Source organism: Lygodium microphyllum, chromosome 23, assembly GCF_053477565.2.
Source record: "Lygodium microphyllum isolate KBCC chromosome 23, Lygodium_microphyllum_v1.1.10, whole genome shotgun sequence".
Lineage (NCBI taxonomy): Eukaryota > Viridiplantae > Streptophyta > Polypodiopsida > Schizaeales > Lygodiaceae > Lygodium > Lygodium microphyllum.
In genome coordinates this window covers 16,803,550-16,813,677 of record NC_141157.1, presented here as the reverse complement: position 1 = coordinate 16,813,677, position 10,128 = coordinate 16,803,550, and the positions used below count along the sequence as shown (strand labels likewise).

General features: G+C 37.0%; 1 non-coding gene across 1 annotated transcript; it reads left to right on the top strand.

Annotated features, from left to right (window-relative positions):
* Positions 1 to 229: 229 nt before the first annotated feature.
* Positions 230 to 350, top strand: LOC148015924 (U5 spliceosomal RNA). Its single transcript, XR_015688271.1, has one exon. It is a non-coding gene; the product is annotated as a U5 spliceosomal RNA (small nuclear RNA).
* The last annotated feature ends 9,778 nt before the right edge of the window (positions 351 to 10,128 follow it).

Below are 10,128 nucleotides of genomic sequence, written 5' to 3'. Positions count from 1 at the left end.
TTGTTTCTTACTCGCGTGGTTTTGCTCAGTTGAATGGGGTGGTGGACACCGGATATTGGGTGGGAGATATAGCTAGAAAATTGCTTGGTGGCCGAATGTTCAGCCTTTTCCGCGCATGCATGGACAACGTTGCGCAGAGGTCCCACATGCGCAAAGGGCTGGTGAAGCGCGCTAGAGAAGGAAAATGGTAGGGTATATGAGGCCTTCCCGTGACCGTGTCTTCTCAGGAAGCTGCGTGTTGGGCACATAGCGAACTATTCTTTCGCCTTTTACTAAAGAATACCGTGTGCCCGGCACAGACAAGCAGCATATCCCAATTTTTGGAGTGCCCCCTCGCTAGTTCTGGGGGGGCATTACAACGTCGAACGCTCAAGTGGATGTTCTCCTTCGAGCAGCAGCAGCCCGCGCGCGATCTCCTCGTAGTTCTGCTTCTGCCGATGTCATTCAGATAGCAACCGGTCTGTGACAGTGGCGGTGTGTTGTGCCGGCGCAGGGGCGCCTTCTCTGGCGGGAATACCTCTGTAGACCCGGGGGCATGCCGCATAAAACGGACACTCCAAACCACCGCGAGCGCGTCCCGCAGCCTATGAGGTTTATGGCGTTCTAGATGGTTCTTCCAAGTTCGTGTGGATGATCACACCAAGCAAATAGCTGTGGCCAGCGAAGCCAAATTGTTCTCCTACATAGGCCAGTTTTATTTGACAACGACATTAACTTGTCACCCCTCTCAACCCAAGAGCAGCGATGTGGCCTTCTCGAATCTCGAGGTATACGTCCCGCCTAAAGAATGCCAAGAAGCTTGTGAGACATTGGAGAGGGCTCCCACAATGGCACCAAACGTAAGAGCTCTAGGTTGGAGGATTATGTTGTGTGTGTGCGTCGAAGGTCATGACAAGTATCGCCGTGTTGTACCATCCCCTCATGGAACGTAGTAATAAGTGCCGTGTTTTACCAAGCTTAACAGGACAGCATGGATATTCCCGTACGCTTTGCTAGCTACCAACTTATAATGTTCTCTAGATGGAAACGATGGGGATAATCAGCTTGTTGGTGCTTTGTGGCGTATGGAATATCCCCTTTTTAAATGACCTATGGACTACAAGACTCGTCGAATCGGAAACACCTCGCCCACAAAGGCCTTTCTTCTAGCCACGCATCCCTCCATTGTGGACAAGGGTTGAAGAAAGCCTTAGTTTGACAACCAAACCGTTGGTAATTGAGAAACTTCATAGGCGACGCAGTATGAAAAGCACGTGCATTAGAGAAAATGGCACCCGAACATGCCTGATCGTCGAAAATTCTCAAAGTAATGCGTGGCATACGATAGCAAGAATGTGCAACATACAAACTTTTAAGGTGACCCTAGTACCATTATATTTGGTCAAAGCGGAAGAAAATTGAAGTTCCTTTTGGGGTATACTTCAACCAAAGAAAATTATGGAATGTAAAGTTGAAGGCCTGTGAAGGAGGAGGAGGAGTTCGATCCCCATAGGCAATTCTACAATGAACCCCAGTAAACCAGGAAGGAAAAAAAGTTGAAAATAAGAGCAGCTTAAGTAATAGAACTTGACCATTATGATGATGCGCAACAAATGCCACCAACCTATCTTATAGTTACATTAAGTGGGATGTGAGAATTCGCAGTGGAAATCTCATGTAGGGGTTAGTGCTTTTGACCACCAAGATAAATCCTTGGAGGGGTTAAGCATACTCATTGATAGGAACACAGAGACGTGAAGAGTGTTAAAACTAAAGCGTTCCTATGCTATTTTATGTTTTACCTGGCTTTGAGGATGTTATGAAAGAGACGTTTCTTGATGATAATTATTTGGTTTCATCTACTTTCGATGGCCTTAATAATGAGAAGGCTTGGTGTTAACCATGGTGCAAAGAAAAAGAAAACCCTGATACCAAAAAGCAAATATAAAGCAAAAGAAAATCAAAAAGATGTGGGACAAAGTGAACAAAAGTCTTTACATTATCATATACTATCTGTACACCTGGTGTCCTAACTAAAGGAATACCAAGCTCATCATCCAAACTCTCTGAATCATTGGAATCTCCATCAAATCTCAAATGACTAGCATATGTATCATTAGCATCTTACTCTTTCTTATTTTCTTTGTCTTTACCTGCAATACTAGTAGATGCACTAGAAGATGTGGATTGCTCCTTAGTCTCCTAGACCAAGGGCTAACAATAGACGTTTCTGGTCCACTAAGGCTCCGTGATTCTTGCTTTTTTTTCTTCTTCATATAATTATCATTATCTGATGCATGTTTGCTCACTCTGAACTCACCTATGACAAGGTTATAACAATGATATCATTTTTTCTCTAAAGAGTATCCAATGAAAATATATTTTTCAACCTTTGGATCAAGCTTCTTTCGTAGCTCATCCGATACATGACATATACAATACAACCAAACACTTTCAAGTACGGCACATCGAGCTTCTTACTTGTAAAGTATTCTTCGGGGCGGCTTCCATGAACTATAGTTGTGGAAGTTCTGTTTATAATATAGATAGCAATATGGATATCTTTAGACAAACAATGTTTTGGTAAATTCATTTCAACCATTCATGCCCATGCAACTTTTGCAATATGCCTATTTTTCCTTTCTATAACCCCTTTTTGTTGTGGGGTATACTTGCAAGTACTGTATCCTTTATCCCGTCAGACCTCAAGAAGACAATAAGTAATTAGGGAGATACTCTTATTCTCCATTTGATCTCAAAAACTTGACTTTCAAGCTTATTTTTGTTTTAACAACAATCTTGAAAGTTTAAAGTGCTAAAAAACATCACTCTTTTTCTTCATGAAATACACCCACAACTTTGTTGAACAATCATCAATAAACGTGATAAAATATTTGTTGCCACTAAGAGATATATTTTGCATTGGCACCAAAACATCTGTTTGCACAACATCAAGTATATTCTTGCTCACATCTCTATCATGGGAAAAAGGTTATCTTGCTTACTTATCAAACTAACATGCTTCACACACTTTATGAAATTTTGCATCTCTAAAAGCCAACAACTTTTTAACCAATCCTTCAAATTGTATTAATTTCAACCTTTGCATATTTGCATGTCCAATACCTTTGTGCCATATTTCAATGTTTGCAACCGCTTCTTTGCCTTTAGCGTACAGTTGCATTCATAGCACGAATTTCAGCATCTAAAGAAAACATGCAACCAACTCTACTTCCTTCTGTGACCAACCTACACTTATCATTAAAATCTTCTACAAAACATCCTTTTGTATTAAACCAAACATACAACCCTTGCTCTACTATATCTGACCAATAGATATTAAAATTCTTTATGATGGATGGCATATATAATACATCTGATAGACTCTTTGTTTGATAATCATACAAGGACAATGAAACTTTTTTAATATGTGAAATTGGGTGGTACAAATCATCATCCATTTGCACATAATTTGGATTTTGTAAATCCTACATCTCTCCAAACCATTGAGCATGGCTAGTCATATGATTAGATGGATTTGAATCAACATATCATATATCACCATGTGTCCTTTTTTATGTAACAATATTTATCATATGCTACATAATAAATAGAGACTCATTTCTCTCTTTATTTTATCATAAAGTTGATGCATACTTGCAATTTATCACTACCAATATCATCCTTCTTAGAATAACAATGGGTTGCAATATGACCTGTTTTGCTACCACAAGAATGAGAAATGATGCAAGAATTGCTAGAACCTATGTTTTGCCATCCACCTTTTCCTCTAGAGCTCTCCCTATCTCTAAAGTTGCCATGGTCTCCCAAAATCACATATCACCAAACTGTGGATTTAGCTCATTTTGCCGGTTATCACCAGTATATCCCATACCACAACATCTTGAAGAGGATCTACCATGTCCCCTTCTTGAATTGGAATAGAACACGTGGACACATTCACCACTTTTTTAAATGATTCACCATGTATAATGACCTCTTCAATGATCATGAGAGATTAACTAATCAAAATTTGGAAATGGATTTCGTACATACACAGAAGTAACAAAAATACTTTTCAAGCCTTTTTATTATTAAGACCACTGAAAGTAGATGATACCAAATCATCATCGTTAGGCGTTACATCAATCGCTACCAAAGTATCTGTAATGCCTCCCACCTTTAAATCATACTCATTGACAGACCTTTTTCTTTTCTTCAAAGTATTTAGCTTTTGCTTGAGTTGAATCTTTTGTGCCTTTGTATTCACAGAAACATATTCTTAAACGTGGTCTATATTGTATGTGAACTCTCTACATTTAAGATATGCCCCAACATAGTGTTATCAATGACTGCATATAGCTAATATATCATCTTTTTGTCTTTTGCATTTCATTGTGTCCACACCTTTAATTCATTTACAATTGTAGGGTCACTCATCTTTGGCTCCTTTCTTTACCTGAAACAAACTTGAAGAGGTATTTTTCAATAAGAAAGTTTGTTATATGGAATGTCTATGATAGGTAGTTATTCTTATCTAGCTTCTCAACGATGGGGTTTTCAACATTCTTTGCCATTATTATAAAATTGATACAAAACAATGAGCAAGTCTTTCACAACCTTTCATAACAAGTATACAATAATACACCAAGTGGCATTTTTTATTGACTGCTCACAACAATACTTTGTGCGAGAAGTTGACGGGGACGCCTGTCCTTTTCATGCGTCATGTTAATTTAATGTGCATGTGGGTGAATCCACAGCAGGTGATTCCACAAGATACATATTTAAATTAATGGACGTTTATGAGTTTAGAGTGCACTCGTATTAAATTCATATTAGGACAGAGTTCCAACCTATTTATTTATTTTGTAGCTGAAGACTACTAGGTATTCACTTTTGTCAATTTAATTTTATTATTTTCTAATAATTGTGAATGCTTTAGTTGATGTGTAGAGCAGGCGACGATGGCATTGGGAAGCACTCGGCGATAGCATGTATTCAAATTACCTAGAAGAAATTATCATTTTTGATGGGCGTGCGCCTTATCACTAAAGGCGTGGTGCTAATATTTATTTAGGTGCGCTTATTTATTGAAACACTTGACAAATATTTATTATTCTGTATGCGGATGGGCGCACGGTTTAAATATTTTATTATTAGACATTGTATTTGGGCATAGCTTGTCGAGCCCAATCGCTTTATTCTTTATTTGGACAAAACAAACACAAAAGCCAAAGCATGCTTATTGTAAAATTGGGTTATTTTTGAGCTTTGAGACGAATACATTTATAAATACATGCATTATGAAGCGCTCACACAAGGCATGGGAGGGAGATTGTAGCCAATTCGTCTCTTTTCTTCATGTCATGCAAGTCTATCTTCTTGCTTTTTGAGCTTAAGTAGAGTTCTTTTATTCTTGGGGACCTTCCGGTGCTCGCTACATACGTATCCAGCATTTCATTTGCACACTAGTAGTATCAAAGCGAAGTTGAGATCAAGGACTTCCAATCTCTTACTATCTCGCGCAAAGGCAAAGCTCCTGAAACGAACATGCTCTACAGTCAGATCTATCAATACCAGCGCATTCTTGGCGGTGAAGAACCCCCTGTTGTGCTATTGGATCATGAAGGACCACCCTCTGATGGGCAGAGGACCACTTCTGAAGCCTCTTTGTCAAGTCATTTTATATTAGAAGAAAATTTCCTTATTGCTTAAGCTTAATGTTAATTATTAAAGCTTATTGCTTAAGCTTAAAGCTTAAGCTCACGAGTTCTAGCGTCGACGGCGGGAGGACGTACTCCAGGAAGACGACATTGATGAAAAGATACCGCCATCTTGCACATTTGATTACAATTGGTATAAGCTTTTTATTTACAAAGCTTAAAGCTAAGCTTTAGTAAAGCTTAGAAGTTTCATTAATAATCTCCTTCTCAGCGCCAGGTGTTCACATTGAGTTCTTCCCGAATCAATCTTGAAAACTTCAACGAGCCCCGATAAATAAATATAGTTTTACGGAATTCACCGCAAAACCTCACAGAATCCATCATAGAATAAAAACTCACGGAATCCACCGTGGTCTCATGGAATCCACCGTGAAATATGCCTCTAAAAACTCATGGAATCCACCGTGGTCTCACCTCAATTCCACGAAAAAACAATCAAATAGTGGGATCTTTTGCAACAAAGAGATCTGAGCTTATTTCACAATATACCGAGCGTTTTTGGAATGCCTTATTACAACTTCGAATGATCGAAGATGTACTTGAGGCGATCCATAAGCACAAGTTTATGTTTGGTTTGCTTGGTCACGTCTATGCAGAAGTGAACATGTTCAAGCCAACGACTCTCGAGGATGCGATTTCTTTGGCCCATGATGCTAAAGACAAAATTCGAGGACGAGAGAAGCGACCACAACAATTTCCAACTAACGGTAACTTTGGTACAAAGCAATTCAATTTTAACTTTTGAAGATTCAATCAAAATCACTTTGTTCCATCTTCTCTTCGTAAATCTTGGATACAACCCCCTGCTTTACCATCAAACACAAATCCAAATCCTAAGCTATCTTTCCAGCCAAATTCCAACATACCTAAACTCCCAACTATTACCAATAATGTTTCCAAAGCCAAACCCATAGTCTGCTACAAGTACCATCAACCTAGACATCTGGGAGCGACTGAAGATGAAGATCATGAAGAAATGCCCGATTTCACAGAATATGATGACGATATCAGTACTACTTCAGATACATAATCAGGTATGCCAAATTCTCATTCTTTATTAATGATGAAATGTCTTGTGCATGGTAAAGAATAGATTTTTTTACATGATGATGGGAGCACATACGATTTTATTTATGCAAAATTGGTCAAAGAATTGAATTTACATACTGTTTCAACTCATTATCGCATCAAGTCTGCATTCTTAGGTACTAGATACAATGGTACACAATAAGTTTACGACTTAGAAATTAAAATTGGCGATTATGTTGAGCGCAGAAATTTCTTGGTTGTGCCTTTGTAATCTAGTAACATTATCTTAGGATTGCCTTGGCATCATAAATATAATCCTGATATAGATTATTCCATGCATTCAATGAAGATTCATTCTAATGGGAAACAAATCACATTACATGGTACGCACACTTTTGATAATTTTTCATTACTTAGTCACACATATGCTAAACATGCATTAAGAAAAGGTAGCAAATCATGCTTAGTATGGGTGAATGAAATTGAAGCTAAGGAAAATCATATGCATCCTGGCACACACAATTTCTTTCACAATTTAAAGATTATTTTGCTGTTGACTTACCATCTACACGTCTTGAAGATCATAAAATAGACTTAATTCCAAGTTCACAACCACCATGTAAAGCACCTTATTGACATAATCAAATTGAACAGAAAGAAATTCAAACCCAAGTTGAAGAATTGTTAACCTGAGGACTCATTAGGCCCAGTAGTTCTCCTTTTCGTGCACATGTCCTATTAGTTAAAAAGAAAAATAACACCTATAGGATGTGCATTGATTATCGTGCCCTAAATAAGATCACTGTCAAGAATAGATATCCGATCCCTAGGGTAGACGACCTCATGGATAAATGACAAGGGACCACAATATTTAGCAAGATAAATCTTAAATCTGGATATTATCAAGTATGATTGGATACACCTGATATTTTCAAAACTACATTTAGAACTCAATTTGGTCATTATGAATTCCTTGTTATGCCTTTTGGTTTAACTAATGCACCAGTCAAATTCAATCGTATGATGAATCGCATATTTTTGAAGCATCAGCATTGTGTCATTGTTTTCTTTGATGACATATTGGTTTTCAATAAGGATGAGAACGAGCATTATGAAAATTTATCCTTGGTTTTCAAATTATTGAAAGAGAATCAATTATATGCTAATCCTGAAAAGAGTGAATTTTCTCAAACCCACATCGAATACTTAGGACATATTGTTTCATTTGACGGTATTAAAGTTGATCCTAAAAAGATAGAAGCAAATTTTAATTGGCCGATATCTAAAAATGTGCATGAATTACGTTCTTTCTTAGGACTTGCTAGCTTTTACAAAAAAATTGTGAGAAATTTTTCATTGCTTGCATTGCCTTTGACAAAATTATTAAAGAAAGGTATTGTGTATCATTGGTCTGATAATAAGGAAAATTCTTTTGATTTATTGAAACATGCCTTAACACATGCCCCTATATTGCAATTACCTGATTTTAATAGACAATTCTTTCTAGTAGTCACTAATGCTAGTGGATCTGAAATAGGAGCTGTCCTTATGCAAGATTCACATCCCATAGCCTTCTCTAGCTGCAAACTTAAACCATCTGAACTCAAGTATTCTTCCTATGATAAGGAATTGCTAGATGTAGTACAAGCTTTACGTCAATGGAAACACTATTTAATGGGATTTGAATTCGTGATCAAAATTGACTAACAAAATATCAAACATCTCCTTAGTCAGCCACAAATTTTTGACCGTCATATTAAATGGGATGCTTTTATTCTAAGTTTTCACCAACTTATCCAATATCAACCCGGAAAAGAGAATATTGTTGCCGATGCCCTAAGTAGAAGACCAAGTATCCATAATATCTTTGTCATATCTTTTGATTCCCTTATCCCTATGAAAGATACCTATGATCAAGACCCCAGTTTTCAAGATGATTGGAATAAATTAGTTGCAAATAACTGGATTCCAATAGATTCATTGTCTTATTCTGACGGAATTATGTTTTATGAGAAAGGGTTGTGTGTAACTGTTCCATTTCGATCATTTGTGTTGCACGAAATTCATTGTCCCCCATATCAAGGCCATAGAGGTATTATTTCTACTTTACGTACATTGGTTGAAGATTTTTATTGGCCACATATGGAATCCCATGTTTCTAACTTTGTATCTGAGTGTTTATTTTGTCAAAGAGTTAAGCGACACCATGGTAAGCAATATGGTTTATTAATGCCTTTACCAATTCTTGAACGACCATGGGAATATATTTCAATGGATTTTATAATTGGTTTGCCTAACACCCAAGCTAATCATGATATGATTTGGACTATTATAGATTGATTTAGCAAACAAGCGTATTTCATTCCATGCAAGAAAACATTAACTGTATCTCAAGCTGCACAATTGTTTTTGAAAATTATTTTCACTAACCATGGTTTGCCAAAAGTTATTATTTTTGATTGTGATTCTAGATTTTGCAATAATTTTTGGACCACTTTGTTTGGTAATTTAAGCACAAAGATTGATTTCTCATCTGCATTTCATCCTGAAAAAAAAGGGTAAACAGAAGCTACTAACAATACAATTTTAGATCTTTTGCGTGCATACACAATTTCAAAACCACAAACATGGGATACACACTTGCATTTAATTTAGTTTGCATACAATAATACACCACATACAGCTATACAGAAAGCACCTTTTGAAATTATTTATGGATATAGATTGCCTACACTTGTTACATCATTGTCAAACAAAGTTAAGGCTGCTGATGATATTGCCAATATGCATGCTACTATTTTTACTAAAGTCAAAGACATGATTGCGAAAGCCCATCAATTATACACAAAACAAGCTAACAAGAAAAAAAAACTATGAGTTTAAAAGTTGATGATTATGTTTGGTTAGGCATTGAAAAGAGAAGATTGCAAAGTGTTGAGAAACACCTCGTTGTTAAGTTAGCCCCTAGATTTTATGGACCTTTCAAAATCATTCACAAAATCAATGACAATACATTTATTTAGAATTACCCCAACATTGGAAAATCCACAATAACCCTGTCTATGAAAACCCTCCTTTGTTAGAAAAAGAAATTGAAATCCTTGAATCCAAAACTATTCTAGACATTGACTTTATGACCACTAGAACTGGCCGTAGATATTCTAGATATTTGGTAAAGTTTAAAAATCATCATGTTGAAAAGGCCCAATGGATGCACACCCACAAGTAAGTGCTTATCCCTCACTGCTCACTCCACATTGAGCTAATAGCAATTTATGACAATTGCTATCCCACCCCGGGGGTATGATTGTCAAGATTGTGGGAGAGAAGGAAGGAGTCTCACTTGTAGCTTTCTTGCTTGCACAATGGGAGAATACACACAAAGGTGGAGGCT